We start from the raw sequence: 22,776 nt of genomic DNA on the forward strand, positions 1-22,776 counted from the left end.
TTATTGATATAAATGGGAACCATATAGAACATGGGTTGCAACCAAGGTCCGGTGGTGGCACCAAATCTTAAGTGAAGGGGGTCATATAAGGTGTCTAAGACCAGGTTCTGGGTTGCTGGTTATGATTATGCTGTCTGTATGTCTGTGTATCATTTTGTAGTTGAAGTTATAAGTATTGGCTCTGTACTGTCTGTATTTGGTATTATGCTCTGCCTCTGGGAAGTGTCCCAGACAAGCTGATGTCAGCCCTGCATAGCTGGCTTGATGACCCATTAAGGGCCATCAGCTACACAATTGACCCATGGAGAGAAGGCAGACACGCCTTGTGACTCAGCAAAGTATGCAGAAACTTGTCCATGTGACTCCAGACTCCATTTTATTTTTGCTGTAAGTTTCCACCGTGAGGACAAAGGGATTCTTACACCTGGAAAAGTCTATATAAGGCTGATGCATCATCTCCATCTGGTCTTCAATCCTGCTTCTGACCTCTGGAAGGACTTTGCTACAAACTGAAGCTCTGCACGAAGGACTGTTGACCCATCCCAGCGGGGGATGTTCCAGAGACTTAATCTGAACCTGCAGTTTACTCCAGCACTGCTGCAAGCCTGAACTAAGAACTTTGCCATTACTGTATGTAATTGATTCCATTTAACCAATTCTACCTCTCATCTCTACCTTTTTCCCTTTGTAAATAAACCTTTAGATTTTAGATTCTAAAGGATTGGCAACAGCGTGATTTGTGGGTAAGATCTGATGTGTATATTGACCTGGGTCTGGGGCTTGGTCCTTTGGGATTGAGGGAACCTTTTTCTTTTATTGGGGTGTTGGTTTTCATAACCATTCATCCCCAGGACGAGTGCACTGGTGGTGATACTGGGAGACTGGAGTGTCTAAGGAAATTGCTCGTGTGACTTGTGGTTAGCCAGTGGGGTGAGACCAAAGTCCTTTTGTCTGGCTGGTTTGGTTTGCCTTAGAGGTGGAAAAACCCCAGCCTAGGGCTGTAACTGCCCTGTTTGAGCAATTGGTCCTGATTTGGCACTCTCAGTTGGGTCCCGCCAGAATCGCTCCGTCACAGTGGCGTAGTCGTGCTTGGATACACAGAACCAGGTCAATTAAGCTTTGGGTCAGAACCCCACGCTATCCAAATTTTAACTTTGGGATTGAGAGTTTGATGGTTAAAGATCAGTGACCATGAGACAGAGAGCATCAGGAAAAGCAAGGAAACTGCAAGCCTTGAGAGACAGCCTGCAGTTTGATTATGAGCAAGAACTGGCAGAAATTCGAATGGAGAAAGAGGCTGATGAGAGAAAGAAAGAAGTTGCTAAGAGAGAAGAAAAAGCTCCTAAGAGGCGTCTGGAGCTGCTGGCTGCTGAGGAGAAAACTCGACAGATGCAACAGGAGACTGCTAGACTCCAGCTCCAAGTCAAAAAAGCAAGGGAAGAACGGCAGAAACTGTATCCTCTTGAAAATCCAGTTTATAACTGTGTTGATATATGGGGTTACTCTGGGCAGTTTTCTGTGTTTAACCAGTTTTGCTATGGCTGGGGAGATGGGAGTTCTAACCTGGGGAGAAATATCTGTTTGTCTGTGCAAGAAAGCAGTGTGTCTGTAAATGAAGTTTCTGAATGTCTGTCTAATGTCTCAGAAGTGAATCTGGAGTTAAATCAAGAGCAGAAAGATCTCATTGGGGAGGAAAATGTTTCTCAGGTTAAATCCCTACCTGAGGAAGGAGAGGGTAAATTTGTAATGGGTAATGGATTGGTGGCTAGTGCAGCTTGTAGAAGTAAACCTGAAATGGGTAACTGTGATTTGCTAAAAGTAGCTCAGTGTAGTGAAAAGAGCAGCAGCTTATCTGTTGGGAGAGGCAATGTGCCTGGTAGGGAAAGTTTGGAGGAGCCTAGGCAGCCTTGTGAGCTGATGGCTTTGTCTAATCAGCAGTTTGGGAAGGGAGGGATAGTGGAAGATGAGTGTCCATATCCCTTACCTGTTTCCTGTGTGGAGAAATGTGACAGTGAGGGGAATGTGCCTGTCTCTGTCAGGGGTATTGACTTGCCTATGAAGGGAGCTACCTCGGTCTCCAAGCAGTTGTCTGTGAACAGCCCTGTGTGCTGGGACAAGGGAAATGAGGTCCCAAGCTGTGTGTCTGGTGAAGGAGAATGTGTCTCCGGCTCTTCTGTGTCTGTGGAGCAGACAGAAGGTGCCTGTCGGCCTGTGATGGTTGAGGGTGATTCAGTTGTCTCGAAGTTGGTTGTAAATACAGCTAAAGCCCAGGAAGGGAATGGTCCTGAGTTTGTGTCTGCTGGGGAGAATGGCACTGTGACTAGGGTGCATCCAGTTAGTGTCTTAGCAAAATCCCAGAGAACAGACAATTCTGGTGCTTGTAGTTTGCCAGTTGGAAAAGGGTGGTTGGAAAAGGGTGCAGCAACTCTGTCTGATCAGGGTAATACCCTAGCCAGGGCACAAGGAGAGCATGAAGGTGATTTAAGTGTGTTACCTACTGACAGTTTGACAACTTGTAGCAAGAAGGAAAAGATTCCTGAACTTGTTCATGGCCCAGGGAAGGAGACCGCTTCTGACCTGTTATCTAGAAAGTCTGTAGGTGTGCCTAAAAGGGGATTGTGTAGAAATCCGCCTGTTGGGCCTAAGGTGATTCTGAATGTAAGTGAGACCCAGAAAGCATCTGTGGTTGCTCAGGGAAGTGTTCCTTTAGAGCAAGCCCTAGGTGAAGGGGGGAAGGGCAGAATTTCTGTGAGAGGTGAATTGCTGCTTAGAGAAGCTCCTAGGGAAAGGAATCCTCATGGTAGCCTGTGCAAGCAGTTTACTGCAACTGAAGGGTGTAAAAGTGATTTAATCAAGGAAGTTTCAGTTCCTAACAGCCAGAAATTTTCGGTTGTGAATGGATCCACTGACTTTCCTTTTGAGAGATCCAGTGTGGGCAGCTTTGAAAAGGTCTCAGGTGGAGTAGAAGCTGTTAAGGAAGTTGAGCAGCCCTATAACCACCTGGCTGTGTGTGGCCAGCTTGTTGGGGAGACAATGGTGTTGGGACAGGAATGTCTCCAGGCTGAATCTGTAAGTGAGCAGTCTGTGCTTCAGGATCTGAGGACAGATTCAATTACTGGTGTTTCAAAGCAGAACAGTTTTATGGCTGAATGCTTGAGGAGGCAGGGGAGAGCAAGCCAGCTCTCACCCTCAGACTCTTTGGATTTGTGTGGTATCTCTGTAAGACAAAGTCCAGCCTTGGAATCCATAGCAGCTAAGGAGTTAAAAGCTAGTGTCTGTGTTGATGCGAATTACTTGGCTGGCAGGGAGAAGAAAGAATTGCTAATAGCTGTTAGCACAGAGGGCCCACCCCATCAGCCAGTGAATTCTGTTAAGCAAGAGAAATCAGGGTCTCATCCTGCAGGACAAGAAGGAAAGAGAAGACTGAATTTTGCAAAGGGAAGCCACAGGTTAACCCTAAAATGCCCAAACTCCAATGGTATTGAGCCAAGGGTGGGGCATGACAAACATGATTGTAAATGGACACTTGCAATGAATGTGTTGTTATTGCTAATGCTAATTTTTGTAACTAATGTGTTGCTATTGCCAAGAACTGTAACAATGTACAATGTGCCTAATCTTTTGGAAAATCCCTGGAACATATTGAAAGGAATACATGGAAACACACTTTATGTTAAAGGGCCTTACTATACTGATGTTTCACAGTTAATGCCTGTAAACAGCATTGGAACTTTTCACAGGGGAAAATACATTCCAGACCTGATGTGCTGTATGAAAGGGGAAACTGAGGCACACTACCATATTGCTTTCATGGCTAAATGCCAAGATTCCTGTACTATGAACAACCTCAATATCTACATTGGTTTCATGTTAATTGGGTTCAAAACATTGGCCAGAACTGGTATGGATAAAGTAGCTATTTTCTTTAGCTCTTGGCAAGATCACATGAAACATACAGGAACCATGCTGCAAAAGCTAATCAAGTTATACCTTGAGTTTGTAAAGAGATCCATTCATGTTATTGAACATGACTTTGATAAACCATTTTGGTTATACACTGGTACGGCCTCTAGCCCAACACTAGCTGTAGTGAGACAGACCCAAGGAAAGGGGGCTCTTGGGATGCAGTCAGCGATGTTTTGTCATCCCTTCCTGCATCAATTTTGCGTTGGGGGTGTGACGTTATTGATATAAATGGGAACCATATAGAACATGGGTTGCAACCAAGGTCCTGTAGTGGCACAAATCTTAAGTGAAGGGGGTCATATAAGGTGTCTAAGACCAGGTTCTGGGTTGCTGGTTATGATTATGCTGTCTGTATGTCTGTGTATCATTTTGTAGTTGAAGTTATAAGTATTGGCTCTGTACTGTCTGTATTTGGTATTATGCTCTGCCTCTGGGAAGTGTCCCAGACAAGCTGATGTCAGCCCTGCATAGCTGGCTTGATGACCCATTAAGGGCCATCAGCTACACAATTGACCCATGGAGAGAAGGCAGACACGCCTTGTGACTCAGCAAAGTATGCAGAAACTTGTCCATGTGACTGCAAACTCCATTTTATTTTTGCTGTAAGTTTCCACCGTGAGGACAAAGGGATTCTTACACCTGGAAAAGTCTATATAAGGCTGATGCATCATCTCCATCTGGTCTTCAATCCTGCTTCTGACCTCTGGAAGGACTTTGCTACAAACTGAAGCTCTGCACGAAGGACTGTTGACCCATCCCAGCGGGGGATGTTCCAGAGACTTAATCTGAACCTGCAGTTTACTCCAGCACTGCTGCAAGCCTGAACTAAGAACTTTGCCATTACTGTATGTAATTGATTCCATTTAACCAATTCTACCTCTCTTCTCTACCTTTTTCCCTTTGTAAATAAACCTTTAGATTTTAGATTCTAAAGGATTGGCAACAGCGTGATTTGTGGGTAAGATCTGATGTGTATATTGACCTGAGTCTGGGTCTTGGTCCTTTGGGATCGAGGGAACCTTTTTCTTTTATTGGGGTGTTGGTTTTCATAACCATTTATCCCCAGGACGAGTGCACTGGTGGTGATACTGGGAGACTGGAGTGTCTAAGGAAATTGCTTGTGTGACTTGTGGTTAGCCAGTGGGGTGAGACCAAAGTCCTTTTGTCTGGCTGGTTTGGTTTGCCTTAGAGGTGGAAAAACCCCAGCCTAGGGCTGTAACTGCCCTGTTTGAGCAATTGGTCCTGATTTGGCACTCTCAGTTGGGTCCCGCCAGAATCGCTCCGTCACATCATCACATTACATAAATTCACTGCCTACAATCCCGTCCCACCCTGTGTAGTGGTTGTGTATAGGATGTGGCCTTTAACCCCACGTAGGACTAGAATAATTGATACTGGAAGATTTCAGAGGTGCCTTATCCATGGTTTGGAAGGGAATCGTTCCCCAAAGACTGATTAAAAAGTCTTGGCATGAGATGGTTTTGATGAAGGGGTTGGGCTTAATTTAATCTTGGGAGAAAAGCTCTTCCATAACATCTTTATTTCTGATTTTTTAAATTATTATTACTATTATTATTATTTAGGTGGACTTCAAAGAGAACTTGGTAAGTGTTTCCCTCCCCCTCCCTTTTTCTGTAATGCATCCTTTTTTATTAATCAGATTCATCTTAACAATGAACTTATTCACATGAGTGCTCACCTTCATTTGATTTGCTTGGTTTCAGAATGGAGAAAAGCCCTAGTTTGTCCAAGTAAGTAAAGTTTGTATTTAGCTAATGTCCAAATTTCACTTTCTGGAGAGATCCTTGCTCCCTTTCTTTGTAGAAATAGTTTAAAACAACACAAAACACAAATAGGAGATAATGCAATAGTTTCTCTGGTTGAAATTTGAATGGTGAAGGTGGTTCCCCAAGTGAGCTGTATTGCTGGGGAATCTTCCTTTGGGAACATGGAGAGAAGTGAATTAATATTTTTCTGGATAATACATGCTCAGGTAGTACTTGAATGGGATGCTGTCCTGATGTTATTCTGTGCACATTCATAGGGGAAGGACAGCCCAGTGGCTAGCGTGTTAGCCTAGAATTCTGAAGGCCTCAGTTCAGATCCCTTCTCCTGTGTGACATTGGGCAAATCACTTAGTTTCTTTTTTGCCAGAAGCTGGGAATGGGTGACAGAGGATGGGTCACTTGATGATTGCCCGTTCTGTTCATTCCTCTGGGGCACCTGGAGTTGTCAGAAAACAGGATACTGGGTCAAACAATATATGCCACTCAACCCAAAACAAACACATTTTAAGATTTTTGGTTGACCCAAAATTATTATTTTTTATTTATTTTTGGTGTAAACCTAAAAATCAGTTATTTGCACAGTTCTGGGAGAAGAAGCCAAAGATGCACAAAACTTCCCACACCGGTTTCACCTGCTGCTCTATGGGTCTGCTCTTATATACATCCAGTGCTTAATGTGTAATGAAAGAGGTTCCGGGGCTCAAGCGTTTTTCCTACATTCATAATTGATGAAGCAAGCCCAGAGGTACCAGGTCTACAAACTGCCAAGCCTAGAGATGCCGGGGCGCAATGCTGGCGTGCCCTGGCACAAATTTAAGCACTGAACACATCCCCTTCCCCACACAGACCTCCTTATTCCTGATGTACGATTTGATAGGAATTTTTATTGTCAGCTATCCTAGTGATCAGGCTATACTGGGAGTTTTGTCTTCAGAGGAAAAGACGACTTTGTCAGTTTTTGTTAAAGTTGGATTCTATAGCAGTTTCCTCTCCTCTGCTGAAAACAGAAGATGATCTTCTCCTTCCTCCTTAGATAATGTCGTGAGGAGACCTGGGTGAAAAATGGATATTTCAGTTCATTGGCAATTTCAAAAAAATGAAGACAAATTTGTTTTGGGTCAGACCAGAAATGAAAATTTTTAGAAAGTTAAAAAAATGATTTAAACAAAATGTTATATTTTGAGCATTATAAACTTTTTTTTTTTGCTTTTTTAAAAATAAAATTAAGGGAAATTTTGAAATGAAATATTGTTCCCAACCAAAAAAATCAAAATATTTCATTTTTAAAAAGTCAAAACAAAATATTCTGATTTTTTTTGAATATTTTTATTTGTCTTAAACAAATAATTTGGCAAAATTGACATGGATTTGGAAAATGTTTGTGTTGTTGAATCTGCATTTTTCACCAACAAAAGTTTTGGCCTAACAATGTCACCAACTCTAGTTGTGAGAGCGACCCATTGTGTTTTATTCCACTTTAACCACTGTTTGGGCTAAAATCTCTCTCTGCTTCTTCAGACTGTCCTAACGCCCTTTTCTGGTGGCTCGCCTCACTCTAGAGAGTTGGCCTCTTGGCTGGTAGCCCTTTGTACCTGGCCTTCATTATTCCCCATGGAACTGAAATTAGGGGTATATCAAACCATGCTATGGTGTGACCTGACTTTAAATATTAGGAAGGAGGAGCACAGCAGGGGTTCTGTTCATGAAAAAGAAATGGGAATAAAACCTGCTGGGGCTCCCCAGCGTTCCTGGGTCTCTGATCCCCTCTCTGGGGAGAGGCATCTGCAGGAGAGGAAAGATTCTGCATCTCAGACCTGGCGCAGATGGCCTTTCGCTTGTGTTACTGACCTGTTCCTGCTCGGGTTTGTGACTCTGTCCTGCACTCTGCTGAGGGCAGATATGATTGCTCTTTATAAATAGATCAGAGGGATAAATATCAGAGAGGGAGAAGAATTATTTAAGCTTAGTACCAATGTGGACACAAGAACAAATGGATATAAACTGGACACTAGGAAGTTTAGACTTGAAATTAGACGAAGGTTTCTAACCATTAGAGGAGTGAAGTTCTGGAACAGCCTTCCAAGGGGAGTAGTGGGGGCAAAAGACATATCTGGCTTCAAGGCTAAGCTTGATAAGTTTATGGAGGGGTTGGTATGACGGGATCAGGGCCGGCTCCAGAAGGAGGGTTGAGCGCAGCCCCTGGCTAGGGTGACCAGACAGCAAATGTGAAAAATTGGGACGGGGGTGGGGGTAATAGGAGCCTGTATAAGAAAAAGACCCAAAAATCGAGACTGTCCCTATAAAATCAGGACATCTGGTCACCCTACCCCTGGCCCATGTCCTCATCCCCTGGGTCCCCACCAGGGCAGGTGGAGGGTCTGCAGCTCCCCACGGCTGCCCGCATGGCTCTTACCCTGACCCAGATGCAGCTTCCAGCCTGGCCTGGGGACAGGGCCTCGGGGGCCAAAGAGCTGCCACCAGGCCATGGTAAGAGACACCCGGGCAGCTGCTGTGGAGAGCCACAGACCCTCCATCAGCCCTGGGTGGGGGGTCATCTGGGGGGCAGGGACATGGGCCAGGGGCTGCTCTCGCCCCCCACCTCCCTCCACGGCTCCCCACAGCTGCACAGGTTCCCCGGTCAGGCTCCAGCTTCTGGGCCTTTGGGGGAGGAGAAGGGGCAGGGGGCAAGGCCCGTGGGGAGTGGGAGGGCCAGTCCCTCATTCCTGCACCTCTGGCTCTGCCTTTAGCATCATGATTCTCTCTTTCCACTGCAGCGAATGTGACCCTGGATCCAAACACAGCAAATGCCCAGCTCATCGTGTCTGAGGATCGGAAAAGCGTGAGGCGTGGAATTGCACGGCAGGAGGTGCCGGACAATCCAGAGCGATTCCATTCTTTCTGTTTGCTGGGCTGTGAGAGGTTCAGCTCAGGGAGACATTACTGGGAGGTGGAGGTGGGAGATGGAGGGTTTGGGGCTGTGGGTGTTGCCAGAGAGTCTATGAGGAGGAAGGGAGGGATCAGATTTAACCCTGAGCAGGGGATCTGGGCTGTAGAGCGGTGTGGGTATCAGTACAGGGCTCTCACCTCCCCAGAAACTCCCATGCCCCTGAGTGAGAGACCTAGGAAGATTGGGGTTTATCTGGACTATGAAGCGGAGTGGGTGGCATTTTATGATACTGGTAATGAGACCCTGATCTTTACTTTCATGTCAGCGTCTTTCACAGGGGAGACAATCCTTCCCTTCTTCTGGGTGGGGATTGGAGTCCTGCTCAGAGTCTGCCCCTGAGGCCTGGAGATGCGGAGGTAGCAATATCCCACTGGGGTTCACTCTGGTTCTGGACCAGAAATGGACTGAACTAGTTGTTGTCCTGGGGACAGCTCAGGTGGTTTAAAACACACTGCCGTGGTTCTAGAGAGGGGGATTGGGGAGACAGAGAAGATGTCATGGGGGGGTTGTAGGGAGCATAGGCACCGACTCTGTGGGTGCCGCAGGGCTTGAGCACCCACAGGGAAAAATTAGTGGGTGCTCTGCACCCACCGGAAGCCAAGCTCCCTTCACCCCCCACCCAACTCACCTCCTCCTGCCCTGAGCACGCCGCGTCCCCACTCCTCTGCCTACCTCCCAGTGCTTCCCGCCGCCACACAGCTGTAGCAAGCTCCGGGAGGGAGGGGGGAAGAGGCAGGGGCGGGGGCGGAGATTTGGGGAAGGAGTTGGACGAGGGGCAGGGGTGGAGGTGGGGTGGGGCCGAGGGGGGTTGAGCACCCACTGGCGCCAGTAGAAGGTGGTGCCTATGGTAGGGAGAGGAGAAGCTGAAGACTGGAAAGGGAACGTGAGGCTTTACTGGGGAGGGAGATGCTGGAAGGAAATGGAGGGTGAAAGACAGGGAAAGGGGGTAAGGAAAGTAGAGAGAGAGGGAATAAAACTGTTCAATATTATGGAAAGTGATTGTGTTTTCTTAACTCAGTCCCTTTGTTCATGAAAAAAACTAGTTTGAGGCCTTAAATTATTCTTGCAGGTTTTGGACACTCTCTTCTCTGTGTTCTGATTATTACACTATCCTTGAATTGTTTGGAATTCTCACATTGCCTGACTGTAAATATAGCATGTATTTGAAAGCCTGTTCTTTCTGTTCGGTATTTTCTTTTCTCTCTTTCTTTCAAGCTGTTTGTTGTTTAAAGGAGCAGCACCTTTTTTTCCTGCATGAGCTCCGGACTGTGTGCTGGGCATCCCAGGTCTGCAGGCTGATGGGATCTCACCAGTCTGTGCTTGTGGCCCTGTGCCAGTCTACCTAGGGAATACCAGCAGCTCTGCCAGTTCTACTGAGCAGCATAGGCCAGTGTGAGTCTGCCATGCCAGGGTCCTCCTTCTCCTCCTGCTCCATCATACAGTCCATCAGGTACCTTTGGTGGGGCAGAAAAGTCCTCTCAAATGTTCACCAGCACTTCAAGGAAGCTCTGTCCTTTTTCTGATGCAGGAGTGAAAGTGCAAGCGAGAGGATTTCTTCAAAAGGTGCCTTCTCCATGTTGCTGGCTCTGGTAGCTTGGCACACACAGACCAAAATCACTCCTCGGCTGTCTGTGTTGGCGGGCTGTTCCAACTTCCTGTAACAAGAAGGGTGGGCAGAAAAGTTTCGCTGCACTGTAACATGCTCAAAGGGCCACAGCGGCCACATTTCAGGCTGGTGTTGGGGAATCTGGGCTAGGGTTGGTTGGACTCAGATCTACATGCTGCAGTGTGGACACCAGAGCCCCAGATTTGAGCCTAGGTTAGAAATGTCTTAATGTAGGGTTAAGAACCAGTGTAGATGCTCAAGCCCAGGGTTCTCCGACATGGGCCAGCTGCCTCCAGACCCAAAACCCTTGGGCTTACATTGCAGTGTAGACAAACCCAGAGTGACATACATGCATATCCTCATTAGAGTGCAGTGACACAACCAGTTCAGGAGAAAAAAAATTCCATGACTATCTTCAAAAATCACATCTGGAAAATGAAAGGGAAATAAACAAGGAAATACTTTGATATGCTTTATTTACATAAAGATCCTCTGCCCCAGCCAGAGCCCTCATCCCCCCTGCACCCTAATCCTCTGCCCCAGCCCTGAGCCCCCCCAAATCACGAACCCTCATCCTCAGCCCCACAGCCCTCACCCCTGTACTCCCTTATATCCCCAAACTCTCCCAGAGGGTGCACCCCCTCCCCCTTCCCACATACCCCTTCCCAACCCCAAACTCCCTCCCAAAGCCTGCATCCTTCACCCCCTCCTGCACACCCACCCCCTGCCCCAGCCCAGAGCCTGCACCCAGCACCCAAACTCCATCCCAAAGCCTGCACCCTGCACCCCTCCTGCACCCTAATCCCCAGCCCAGGATATGCACCTGACCTCCCCCCGCCCCCGAACCTCCTCCCAGAGCCTTAGGCAGGTGGGGGCAGAGTTTGGGGGGGTGGAGTTGGGGTGCGGGTTCTGGGCACCACCAAAATTTCTACAAACTTGCCACCCGTGGCCCTAGGAGCACAAGCAGTGACAGTGGTGGGGGTGAGTGTGCTGCTGGGGGGAGCAGGAAAGGGGGGCTCCTCCCCCAGAGCTTGCTGCTGCCGGCAGGGAAAGGGCCGAGGGGAGTCGTCCTCTCTGGCCCCTGTCCCAGAGCAACACCCTGCACCCCAAACTCATCCCCAGCCCTGCCCCACCCCAGAGCCCACACCCCAGCCAGAGCTTTCACCCCCCACTGCCCCCTCTGCCCCCACCACAAACCCTTCATCTCCGGTCCCAACCAGAGCCCTCATCCCCCTGCACGCTGACCCTCTCCCCCAGCCCTGAGCCCCTCCCATTCCCAGCCCCAGCCAGAGCCCGCACCCGGAGCCCCGCCCACACTCCAAACCCCACACCGTCAGCCACAGTCCACATCCCTGCACCCCTTCCCTCTGCACCCTCCTCCGTACCCCTTCCCACCCCCAAACTCTCTCCCAGAGCCTGCCCCCATTCCCTGCCCCAGCCTAGGCCTGCACCCCAGACCTCCTCCCTCACCCAAACTCCCTCCCAGAGCCGTCGGCAGAGTTTGGGCGGAGCGGGTTCTGGGCACCACCAAAATTTCTACAAACCTGCTCCCCCTCCCCCCTCTCAGGGTTATGACTGATCCAGTGTCAAATCGCTCAGGATTGTCGGGCAGATCCTGCCGGGCGTGTCCCCATCTCACATGTCTCCGATCCTCAGACAGGGCGAGCTGGGGATGAGCCGTGTCTGGATCCAGAGTCACCGTCACTGGGGACAGAGAGAATCGGAGCGTTAGGGGCAGAGCTCAGCCCTGGGGGAGGCGGGGACCATTTCTCACACTCCCCAGCAGCCCTGGTCTGGCTGGGACAGGCCTGGATCCCAGGGAGCTGCCTCTGTCCTGGGCGCCTGACACTGAGCAGAGACGTCACTGCAGTTCTCAGCCTGGGCAATGGGACCCACTTTTGTACATTGCCATGGTTACAGAGGCTGCAGCTCCCTGTTCCCCAGCTGGCTGTAGCTCAGATGGCAGAGTCTGGAGCATAGGTGCCGACTCCGTGGGTGCGCCGAAAAATTGGGCAGCTCCCCACCCCTCTGCCCAGCTCACCTCCACCTCCGCTCCGCCTCCTCCCCTGAGCGCACCGCGTGCCCGCTTCCCCCCCCAGCTCCCAGCACTTGCACCTGTTTCGCTCGGCCAGGAGGGAGGGGGCAGGAGGGGGAAGGCAGCACGCTCGGGGAAGAGGTGGGGCCGGGACGGGGATTTGCAGAAGGGGTCCAATAGGGGCAGGGAGGGGGCTGAGACTTTGGGGAAGGGGTTGGAATGGGGGTGGGGAAAGGGTGGAGTCGGGGTGGGGCCAGGGGGCGTGAGCACCCACCGGCACTGGGGGAAGTTGGTGTCTATGGTCTGGAGAGGAAAAGGGTCACAGAGATGAGAGCACCTGGTCTCTGATTTACAACGCCAGCCTGGGGAGCTGCTTCTCTGCCCTGAGTGCCTGGGACCCAGCAGAGATGCCCTGGCAGCTCCTCTCCCCCTGCTGGGACCTGCTGTGAGGGCTGCAGAAACTGCCTCTCTCCCCCCTTCCCTGCTGGGGCTGCTCCTCGGAGGGTGAGAGAGGAGGAACCTGAGGTTGTGCAGAGGGGAGTGAGAGGAGGGAGGCACCAGATATAAACCCAGGGGGAAGCTGCACGCTGAGCCCATCAGTGCAGGTTCTCAGCATTTAGTGTTTGTGTTTCTATTTCTTGGGCGGGTGGGGGGTGTCACAGTCGGTGTTGGGTTGGTTTGTGTCTTTACCTACTTGTTTATAAAACTGTCTTCATGCATTTTTTTTCTCTGAAGTGAAAAGCTTAATCCTTTCTCAATAAGCTGGCCAAATGCTTCACTGATACAACTCAGAAGCAAACAGTGAAATACAAGTACAGAGCCAATATTCATAACTTCAAATACAAGAATGATACACACAGCATAAGCATAACCAGCAAATGACAACCTGTTCATAGACACCTCACTTCACCATCTTTGTACAAGATTTGTTGCAACTATATGACAGTGGTTGCAATAATGGTCTATATGGTCATAGTTCAATTAGATAAGGTCACACCCCATCTGCTCTCAATGGACTTGCCTGGGAACGTTCCATCTGGAGTCTAGGTCGTGGCTTCTGCTGTGACTAAGCGAAATCAGGCATGGACGTGGACGTGCCCATGTGACTCCAAACACCATCTCGTTACCTGTCATTTTCCACTCTCTCCGCTGAGGGCTTTGTTTGAAACAATGGGGGTTTCCATCCACAAGCTATAAAAGGCCCTGGACACATCTCCATTTGGCCTCTTTCCTGCTCAGACCTCTTGATGATGACCTTATACTAATGGGAGCGTTCTAACCAAAGGACTGAGGACCTTCCAATGATTCAGAAGCAACCAGAGACTTAAAAAGCCAACAGTTTATTCCATCACTGCTACAAGCGTGATTCAAGAACTTTGCAATTCTTGTATGTATTTGATTCCTTCAACCAATTTTAACTCTCACCTTCCTTCCTTTCCAGAAATAAACCTTTATATTTTAGATACTAAAGGGCTGGCAACAGCATGATTACTGGGCTCAGATCTGAGTTGTATATTATTGAGCTGGGTATGTGGCTGGTCCTTTAAGATCAGAAGAACCCTTTCGGTTGATGAAATTGGGTTCCAATAACCACTCATCAGTAATTTCAGTGGTTTTGGTGGCGATATAAAGCCTGGAATGACTAAGGAGGCTGCTTTTCTGACTTCTCGTTAGCCAGTGTGGTGAAACAGAAGTTAACTTTTCTTGCTGGGTTGATTTATCTTATGGGAGCAAAATCACCATTTTGGGGGTATGTCTGCCCCATTTCTCAGCACTTTGGCCTGAATTTGGTATTCTCAGTTGTGACCCACTAGGGCACAGTGAGAGGTGGCTTTTGCTCCTCTGCCTACTGCTAATGACAGTGAAGCTGCAAGACAAAGTCAACAGCAGAGCCAGAGCCAGAAGCTGCATCTTCTATCTTTGCTGTTCTCTTCTTTCCCCGTTTGGGTGCGTTTGCCTTATCTTGCCACCTAGGAAATGGGATTGGACTTTAACAAGAGACACCACAACAGTGACAGCTCCAGCCCATCTCAGCTGATCTCTCTGATCTCCCCAGGACAGCTGTTACCTTCTTCAAAACCACCCAAGAGACCATCACAGAAGGAACTTTCCTTCTAAAAACTCTCCCAGCTGAAGAGAAAGGGCACAGGGGATGCTGTTAAAGACAAGCCTTACTGACTCCTTTACATTTCCATTGCTTTAACTCTGTCTCTGTTTCTCTCTGTGTTTCAGTAACACACTAGCAGGGATGTGAGAGGTGTGTTTGCCATGGGACTAAGCGGGCTGAAGTCTCTCTCTACCAAACCGCCAGCCTTGTTTCCCTGCTCAGTGTTGGACGGTGACAAGGGCACGTTAACACCATTAACTCTTTCGTCTACCTTGATCCTGTTTCAATGACCACAGAAGATCCTGCCCCCTGTGTGAGTTGCATGGGTGAACTTATCGTCTTTTCTACTTTATAACCTCTCGGATGCCAGAAGCCCCATAGACGGGGCGTGGCTCCTCCCCCTGCACACGCCATTAGTCTGGCCACAGGCTGAGACAACACAACTGTCCCAGGGCACAACTGCAACGTGGTGAAGGTGACATGTGGGTCGCAATCTCCTTTGGTTTATTACAAACCCGGGTTTCTGCATTTCCTACAAAACTAAATCTGTTTTCTAAATCGCTTCTCTGCTCAGGCTGCGGCTACGCCCCCTTGTGTCGGTAGAACGTATGTCGCTCAGGGGTGTGAATGAGCCACCCCGCGAGTGACACAGTTACACTGACCCAAGCGCCGGTGTGGGCAGGGCTATGTCGCTGGGAGAGCTTCTCCTGCCAACATGGCTACGGCGCTCGCTGGGGGTAGCGAATCTCAGCGGCTACACTCAAGAGCTAACGGCGGGGCCGCTGCACCGGTGCCAGCGTGAGCTCCCCAGAGCAGCCACCACCTCAGGGCAGGGACGATGGCCCTGACTGGGGACACAGTACGGGCCTGTCACCTCCAGGGCACTGGGTTCTCTTCTGCCCCCGGCAGGAGTGAACAAACGTCTGTATGACGTGGTGACCATTCACAGACCGGTGAGGAATGAGCTGGTGTGAGGGGAGCTGATCTCAGTCCAGTGGCAGGTGGGCAGATGGCCACAGAACAATGACCAGCAGGAACACTGGAATCTATTGGCCATCAAAGCATGGAGGCCGAGGAGTGAATTGCCCACGGGACCGAACTCATCCTGTCCCCAGAGCTGGTCTCCGTAAATCGGGGTGAAGCACATTGACGGGACACCTTGGGGAAGCTTGCACAGCCATTGCTGGGGCTGCAGCTATTCTGTGGCTGGATACACAGAGACTCATTCTCCAGTCCCTCAATTCAGCATTTGTCACGGGCAAGAAATTCAGAGTAAAATACGACAATAAAATATGATAATGATTAATGGGGAAAATGTTTCTTTCTAGGTGTGAAACAGGGAAGTTCCAGCAGCTGGAGGACACGTCTCCTGATCTGGAAATCAGTCTTGGTTATTGGTGCCAAAAAAGCCAGTGCTCTGAAGGAGACTGAGGAAAATCAAAGGTACCGAGAAGGGAGCTAGGGGGGAAACGTTTCGGACTTCCGGAAGTGACGGGCTCTGACCAATTAGTGGCAATAGATACTAACATAGAACTGAAACAAATCAGAGTGAACCAATAAATTATCATTCCTGACTCAGGGGAAAAGGCTGGGTGGGGCCATGTGCCAAGGCAACAGCAAACGGTTCATAATCTGCAGTCATTTGAATGTGATTCATTTTTCCACTAACAAGTTTCTCTGAAGTGGTGAGAAATCCAGGGTCCGGGGAAGGGAGCCGTGGCCCATTCTCCTGTCGGACAGTCCAGTCGTGGCTTAGTCCTGTTTATAGATGGAGAAAAGAGTCCAGTACAAACAGTTTAATCCAGCGAGAAAGTCAGTCCATTGGCGGATAGAGCCGGGAGCTGGTGGGGGGCAGAGCTGGATTCTACCTCACTGTCTGACCTTGGTCAGGTCAGGTCACCTCTCCCTGTCTCGGTCGTTACAGTGTGGAGAGGAACAATGACAGACCCCACAGGAGGGTGCTGGTTTGGTGCTTAACCACACGGCGAAGGAACGAGAGCCCCAAATTCCCCCTGGTGCTTTGGGAGCCAGGTTTGCTGTTTGAATTCTGCAGTTCAGATGACGTCAGGCCTGGGCGTTTCTCTGGCCTTAGGGGCCTGCTTTGCTCACAGCTGTGATGGCTGAGTAGCTAAGGTGTTGGACTCGAAACACAAGAGGGTTTCCCTGCGCAGGTTCAAATCCTGCTCACAGCAAGGCCAGTGTTTTAGCCACAGCCCGTCTAAGAGGCCAGGGGCAGCTGAGTCTCCCCCAAACGGCCGCCCATGCAGGGGGGAACACTGGGGATGTGGGGCAGGTCACCCCGTCGTGGGCCCATTGTCACCTTTCGAGTGCTGGAAGCGAAGCTCCAGAGAAGTGGGGGCTCCGCCTGCACCCGGCTCCGCTCTGCCTCTTAACCCGATGCCCTGCTCTGCCTCCTCCCATCCCCCCTCCGCCTCTTCCCCCAAGGCCTGCGCCCCACCCCCGCTGGGCCTTTTCCCCCGAGCCCCCTCCCTCTCTCTGCCTCTTCCTGCCCCTGCTCCGCCTCCTTCCCCAAGGACCCTCCCCACCCCCCGCTCACCTAAGGCAGGAAAAAGCGATGGGTGCCTGGCCCCATGGCAGCCCCCCTTAGGGGAAAGGGGCAGAGAGGAGAAAGCAGCAGGTGAGTGGCGTCTTAGATCATAGAACTGGAAGGTTTAGCAGGCCAATGCTCAAACCACTGAGCTGTCCTCTTGGGGGAAGTGAGGGGCAGGTAGGGGGTCTGGGGGAGGGGGCGGAGGGCAGTGAACAGCAAGTGGGCGGGGCCTCGGGGGAAGAGGATGAGCAGGGGCGGGGCCTCTGTGGCCGGGCCATGGTCTGGGCACCGGTGGCCCCCCAACTTCTAGGGGTCACTCATCTGAAACCCAGGATGAAAGTGACATGGGCCTGAGTCTTGTTGGGGCTGAGGCTACATCACACCTTTACCTTCGGGGCTCTACCGGGGCATGAAGCCCCCAGACACGGCCAGAGACAGGGCAAGGGGCCTCAGCACGGGAGAGAGTCAGGCCCAGAGTTAGACGAGGGGGGCAGAGAATATTCTTCATTCTGGTTAGTTACACGGCGCCCTTGCTAGAAATCCTTCCTGTATTTTCTCCAGTTCACTCCCTGACGCTGTAGCGCTGCCCCGTTCCCCCGTTTGTGCCATTGAATTGTCAGGTTCTGTCAAATAATAGCAGCAATCCAGCCATAAACACGACAGCCTGAAATCTCAGCTCTCCCCCTCCCCTCGCGCTAAAGAGAGAGAGGAGACCCAGGCAGCCAGTTTCTCTGGGACAGAAGACAAAGGACAGAGGCTTGTGGGAAGATGAGATCGGATGCTTGGCTGGAAAGAGGGGGCGTCTGGACTGGGGAGAGAAAACAGCCAGAGCCCACATGGATGCAGGAGAGACCTAGCTGGACTGTGCAGAGGGAGGTTAGGCCTGAGGCCCTGAGAGTTTCCTGTGCTATGTTCAGATGCTCAATAAACCCCTCTCTTACACTGGCTGAGCATCACTGCAGTCTAGAGATCGGGGCTGCATTCTTCCTCTGGGAGTAGAGGCCCCAGGGTCCAGAGGGAGGGGACTCCCTGAGGGGCCCATGGCAGACAGGCATGCTCAGGTCTCAGAGAAGTGCCTTTCACGGAGGCAGAGGGGCCTTTACCCTCGAGAGAGAGTGAATCTCCAAGAAGGGCTGTCACACTGAAGGGGGTTCCTTCCAAGGACTGTACGGGGCTGAGAGACTGCACAAGTCCTGGGAGGCAGTGACACCATCCATGGCTAGATAAACAGAGGCTGGAAAGGGAAGTGATTCAGCTGTAGTGAGACTGATACTGGAACACTGCATCCCGTTCTGGTGTCCACGTTTCAAAAATAACGTTTTAAAAACTGGAGAGGGTGCAGAAAAGAGCCATATTTGAGGGATGGAGAAGATGTCTTATAAGGAGGCATTGAAAAGCTCAATCTGTTTAGAGGTGAGCTGATTGCAGTGTGCAAGTGCCTTCGCGAGAGAAAACACCAAGTATTTAAAGGGCTCTTTAGTCTTGCAAAGAAAGGCATAACAAGAACCAATGGCTGGAAGCAGAAATCAGAAAAATTCTCATTGGAACAAGGCAGAGATTTGTAAGAGGGAGGGTGATTCATCACTGGAACAAGCTGCCAAGAGAAGTGATGGATTCTGCATCTCTTGATGTCTTCCAATGAAGACTAGAGGCCTTTGGGAAGGTGCTTTAGTCAAAAAGAAGCTATTGTGATACACAGATGGGCTGGGATATGCAGGGAGTCAGATTAGATGCTCTAATGGTCCCTTCTGGCCTTAAGGCTACTAATTTATGAAAAACTGATGTTTTATTGTGTAGCGGCTCCATCCACAGACTGAACAGTCATTGAGTGCGGTGATTCAGGGGAAACAACTCAAACACCCAACGAGGCTGGCCAGGGGCAGGACATCAGCTTTGAGGGGAGGGGTGGGTGTGGCAGTGACATCACAAAGGCCTTTTGCAGGAACTCGGCCTATTGGGCAAAGGTGGTGGGGAGGGGGTGACCTCACAGAGAGACCCCGACATCAGCCGGGCAGGACCAAGGTGCAGGGCCAGGCCTGTCTCTGAGACCCCCCGGCTTTGCTGCCGCAAGTCTCCTTCGCGAGGTCTCTCCTCGAGGGCTGAGAGAGAATTAGGATTCACGGCTGTGAGCATGAGGAGGAACCTCTGTGGAGTTTTCTCCTTTCCTGCCACTGACTGTGCCGAAAACAAACTTCCCTTTGACAAGGTAAGAGGCTGAGAGAGGTTTGGAACCTGTTCAGTCTGATCCACCTGGCGCAGGCAGCATTCTAGGCCCAGGAAACACTGGCTTCAGGTGGCAGAATTTGATTTCCTACCTAGGGTTTGATGGTTGGAATCCCTGGGGACATTGGGGTTTGTCCTTTTTGGTTTCCCTTTTCCTCTTTCCTCCCTCCTTTCTCTTGCTTCTTTTCCCGCTTTCCCCTGCTTCCCTCCCTCTACCAAGGAGGGGTGTGTGGAGTGCGGGCAGGGGAGGGGTATTGCTCTCATTGCAGAGGTCCTCACCAAGAGGTGGGGATGGATCTGAGAGTGATCTCCTCTGATGGTGACCTGGGCCGTCCTTTGGGACATCTGGTGAGACTCCTCAGCCTCCCGCCCCTCAGAGTCTCAGTGCTGATTGGCCGAGCAGGGGCTATCGACAGCGAGGAGACTCGGGTCCCTTTGGTCTTTTTTCAGATCAGGCAAAGAAGTCACAACCAATCCAATGTACGGGATTAATCTTGCTGCTTCTCTCCATTAATTGTCTCTTGGCAGTTCATGATTTCCTCTAATGTTCTAAGTTTTCTAAAATACTTGCTGAATAATTACTATGAACCACTGTTGGTCTGTAGCTCACTTGAGAGCACTTTATTCTGATCAGTCAATGTATGAAATTCAAGATGTGACAGGTAGGTTGAAAGTCAGGAGCAGTGTTTCCTCTAATTTGTTATGTCCCCATGTGCAGAAGGAATTGTGTTGTGCGCACCAATATGGAGGTGAGGTGTGACACTCTCCTGTATATTGGTGCACGTTACAAAATTCATTCTGCACATGGACGGTGTGTGGCAACGCTGCTGCCGGCTCCAGGCCCCAGCACAGGACCATGGTGGCGCAGCCCAGGACAGCGGCAGCACTACCAGCCCTGCTCTGCGGACTCCTGGCATCGCTCAGGGGTGGGGCACGGGCAGAAGGAGGCAGGACCTTGGGGAAGGGGGTGGATAGGACCTGGGCCGCACCCCTAGGGATGGCCCTGGTGGCAATATCAGGCCCACCCCCGTGGCAGGGCCAGGCTGGAACCAGCTAAGACCGGAGATGGGGGGAAAAACTGCACTGGCAGGAGCCCCTCCCTGGCCACTGCCTGTGTGGTGCTAAAGATGGAGCTATGCAGCTTACAGAAATCTTTTTTTTTGTGGGAGGGGGGGAAGTGGGGGTGGCAAAGGAGGATTTGAATCCTGGTCTCCCACATCCTGGTCAAATACTTTAAATGCTGTAAGAGAGCCAGCAGCACCGTGACCTCTTCCTGCTCTGGTGGATTGTTTTGTACCGAATGGCCTAAGCACCTAACCCCAGGTGAGGGGCTCCCAAGCAGACCAAGGTCCCTCTCTCCAAGCCAGACCTGGGTGCCTAAGCTCCAGAGAGGGGTGGGGCTCAGGACACACCCCTCATCAGCATTTCCCATTGGGGTGGAGATGCCCAGCATGCTGGGTTTTGTGGGTCCTACTTTCAGGCACCTCCTTCTTCCCATTGATTGTACAGGAGCCTGGGTGCCTAACTCAGGCTTTGTGGATTCTAGTGACTTTTAGCTGCCTAAAAGTTTGGTGCTGTGAGGTTCCTTTGTGGATCCAGGCCTTAGTTCTTTTACTCCGTAGCTGGGGTGGGTGAGTTTCACCCCAGCTGCCAGGAGCTGCATCACTGCCTAGGACAGGGGTCGGCAACCTTTCAGCAGTGGTGTGCTGAGTCTTCATGCATACACTCTAATTTAAGGCTTCGCGTGCCGGTAATACATTTTAACGTTTTAGAAGGTCTCTCTGTAAGTCTGTAATATAGAACCAAACTACTGTTATATGTAAAGTAAACAAAGTTTTCAAAATGTTTCAGAAGCTTTATTTAAAATTAAATTAAAATGCAGATCTTATTAGTTTAGTGTGACCCTTGCCCTTGCTTTTCCTTGCTGAGTTTTCCAATGTCTGGCACGGATTTGGATACTTTAAGCTGCGCACAGGCTTCTGAGTGATCACTTGTTAACCGGCTCTGAGGGGGACAGAGGACAGATTTCATGTGTGAAAATACCTGTTCACACAGGTACGTGGATCCAAATGCTGAAAGCATTGCAAACGCAATTTTCTTCAAACAGTTAAATTTCACAGGCAGTGACGTCCAGCAGGTCAGAATAGAGGCCCCATGATCTCTCTCGGTAGCTTCAAGTGCACTCCCCAGATCCACAAACTTTGATGTCCACAATTCTGAGCTTTTTAACTGAATGAGCTGCATTTTGAAATCTTCAGCACCCATCCACTGAAATACAGACAAATGCAAGTCGCTTTCGTTGAACTTTTCAGATTTAATTAGAAAAGAAAGCATTGGGCCAAATCGCTTGAAATCGGTCAGAAAATTCTGATTCCAATTCTTGCATGTACTTTCCAATCTCATTGACACTGACAGTGCAATGTGTCAATAGCTCTTTTATGAGTTGGAAGTAGCGGAAAGTAGAAATTTGAATATCCTTGGAAAAAACTGCTAGTTTCACAACAAATGCTTTCCAGGCTTCATAAAGATCCAGAATTGTTTGCCCTGCACCCTGGAGACAGAGGTTGGCTTCGTTTAGGTGAGCGGTGATATCAGTTAGAAACATGAGCTTACGCAGCCATTTGTCATCCAGTTCGGGGTAGTTTTGTTCTTTTTCTGACAAAAAGGCCTTGATTGCATTAAAACAGTTTACACAGCCCACCAAAACCTTGCCACGACTTAGCCACCGAATGTTGCTGGGAAGTGGGAATTCGTTATAAGCACTGTCCATCTCTTCTAGCAGTGCTTGAAATTGTCTGTGAGTCAAAGCAGATTGAGCAACAAGAAATTCACAATTCACACCACTGTATTCGTCACATTATTAAGTTCTGAATTAGAAATTTTAGCACACAGGTTTTCTTGATGGATGATACAGTGAAATTTGACTGTCCGACGGCCAATTTGATCTTCAAGTAACTTTACAAATCCCTTCTGTTTTCCGACCATGGCAGGAGCACCATCTGTTGTCACACAGAATATTTTTCTGATGTCAACTCCTCGTTCTTTCAAAACTTTCCAGTATATCTTCCCCCTTTGTTGTGCCACTCCACACAGGGGTTTTAGGCAACAAAGTTCCTCTTGGATTTCATCGGAAGCACAACTGCCAAACGTGGAACGTCGTTTATATCCACGCTCTCATCAACTGCCACACTAAACACTGCTGTGTCTTTCAATGCAGTCGTCTGCTTTTCCTTAATGTTTTCTGCGATTTCACTTCTGTGTCTCTCAACCGTTCTGGCAGAGATGGGCTCAGCTCGCCCCCGCTCTGGGGTTTCAGCCGCCGGCTCCTGCCAGCTGGGGTCTCAGCCCCCTGCCAGCCTGAGGTTCCTTCCCCCAGGCCAGCAGCGGGTGCTGAGTGGGGCTGCGGCAGGGGCCAGCAGCGGGAACCCCAGAGTGGCGGCAAGGGGCCATCAAAAATTGGCTCGCGTGCCGTAGGTTGCTGACCCCTGGCCTAGAGTCTCGCTCCAGTTCAACAAGTGCTGGGGCCAGGCTGGAAAGTGACTCTGCAGCAATGG

General features: G+C 50.0%; 1 protein-coding gene, 1 long non-coding RNA gene and 1 other non-coding gene across 3 annotated transcripts in view; 1 reads left to right on the top strand and 2 right to left on the bottom strand.

Moving 5' to 3' along the window:
* LOC120385155 overlaps nucleotides 1–22,776 on the bottom strand; it is a 572,769-nt gene that overhangs the window by 355,438 nt on the left and 194,555 nt on the right. The gene's annotated exons all lie outside the window — the stretch shown is intronic.
* LOC120385173 lies at nucleotides 6,285–12,407 on the bottom strand. The gene is made up of 5 exons (XR_005589324.1): nucleotides 12,348–12,407; nucleotides 11,851–12,010; nucleotides 10,656–10,734; nucleotides 9,942–10,355; nucleotides 6,285–6,804 (listed from the first exon to the last, which is right to left on the bottom strand). It is a non-coding gene; the product is annotated as an uncharacterized LOC120385173 (long non-coding RNA).
* TRNAS-CGA lies at nucleotides 16,559–16,640 on the top strand. The gene has a single exon. It is a non-coding gene; the product is annotated as a tRNA-Ser (tRNA).

This window comes from Mauremys reevesii, linkage group 17, assembly GCF_016161935.1.
Source record: "Mauremys reevesii isolate NIE-2019 linkage group 17, ASM1616193v1, whole genome shotgun sequence".
NCBI lineage: Eukaryota > Metazoa > Chordata > Testudines > Geoemydidae > Mauremys > Mauremys reevesii.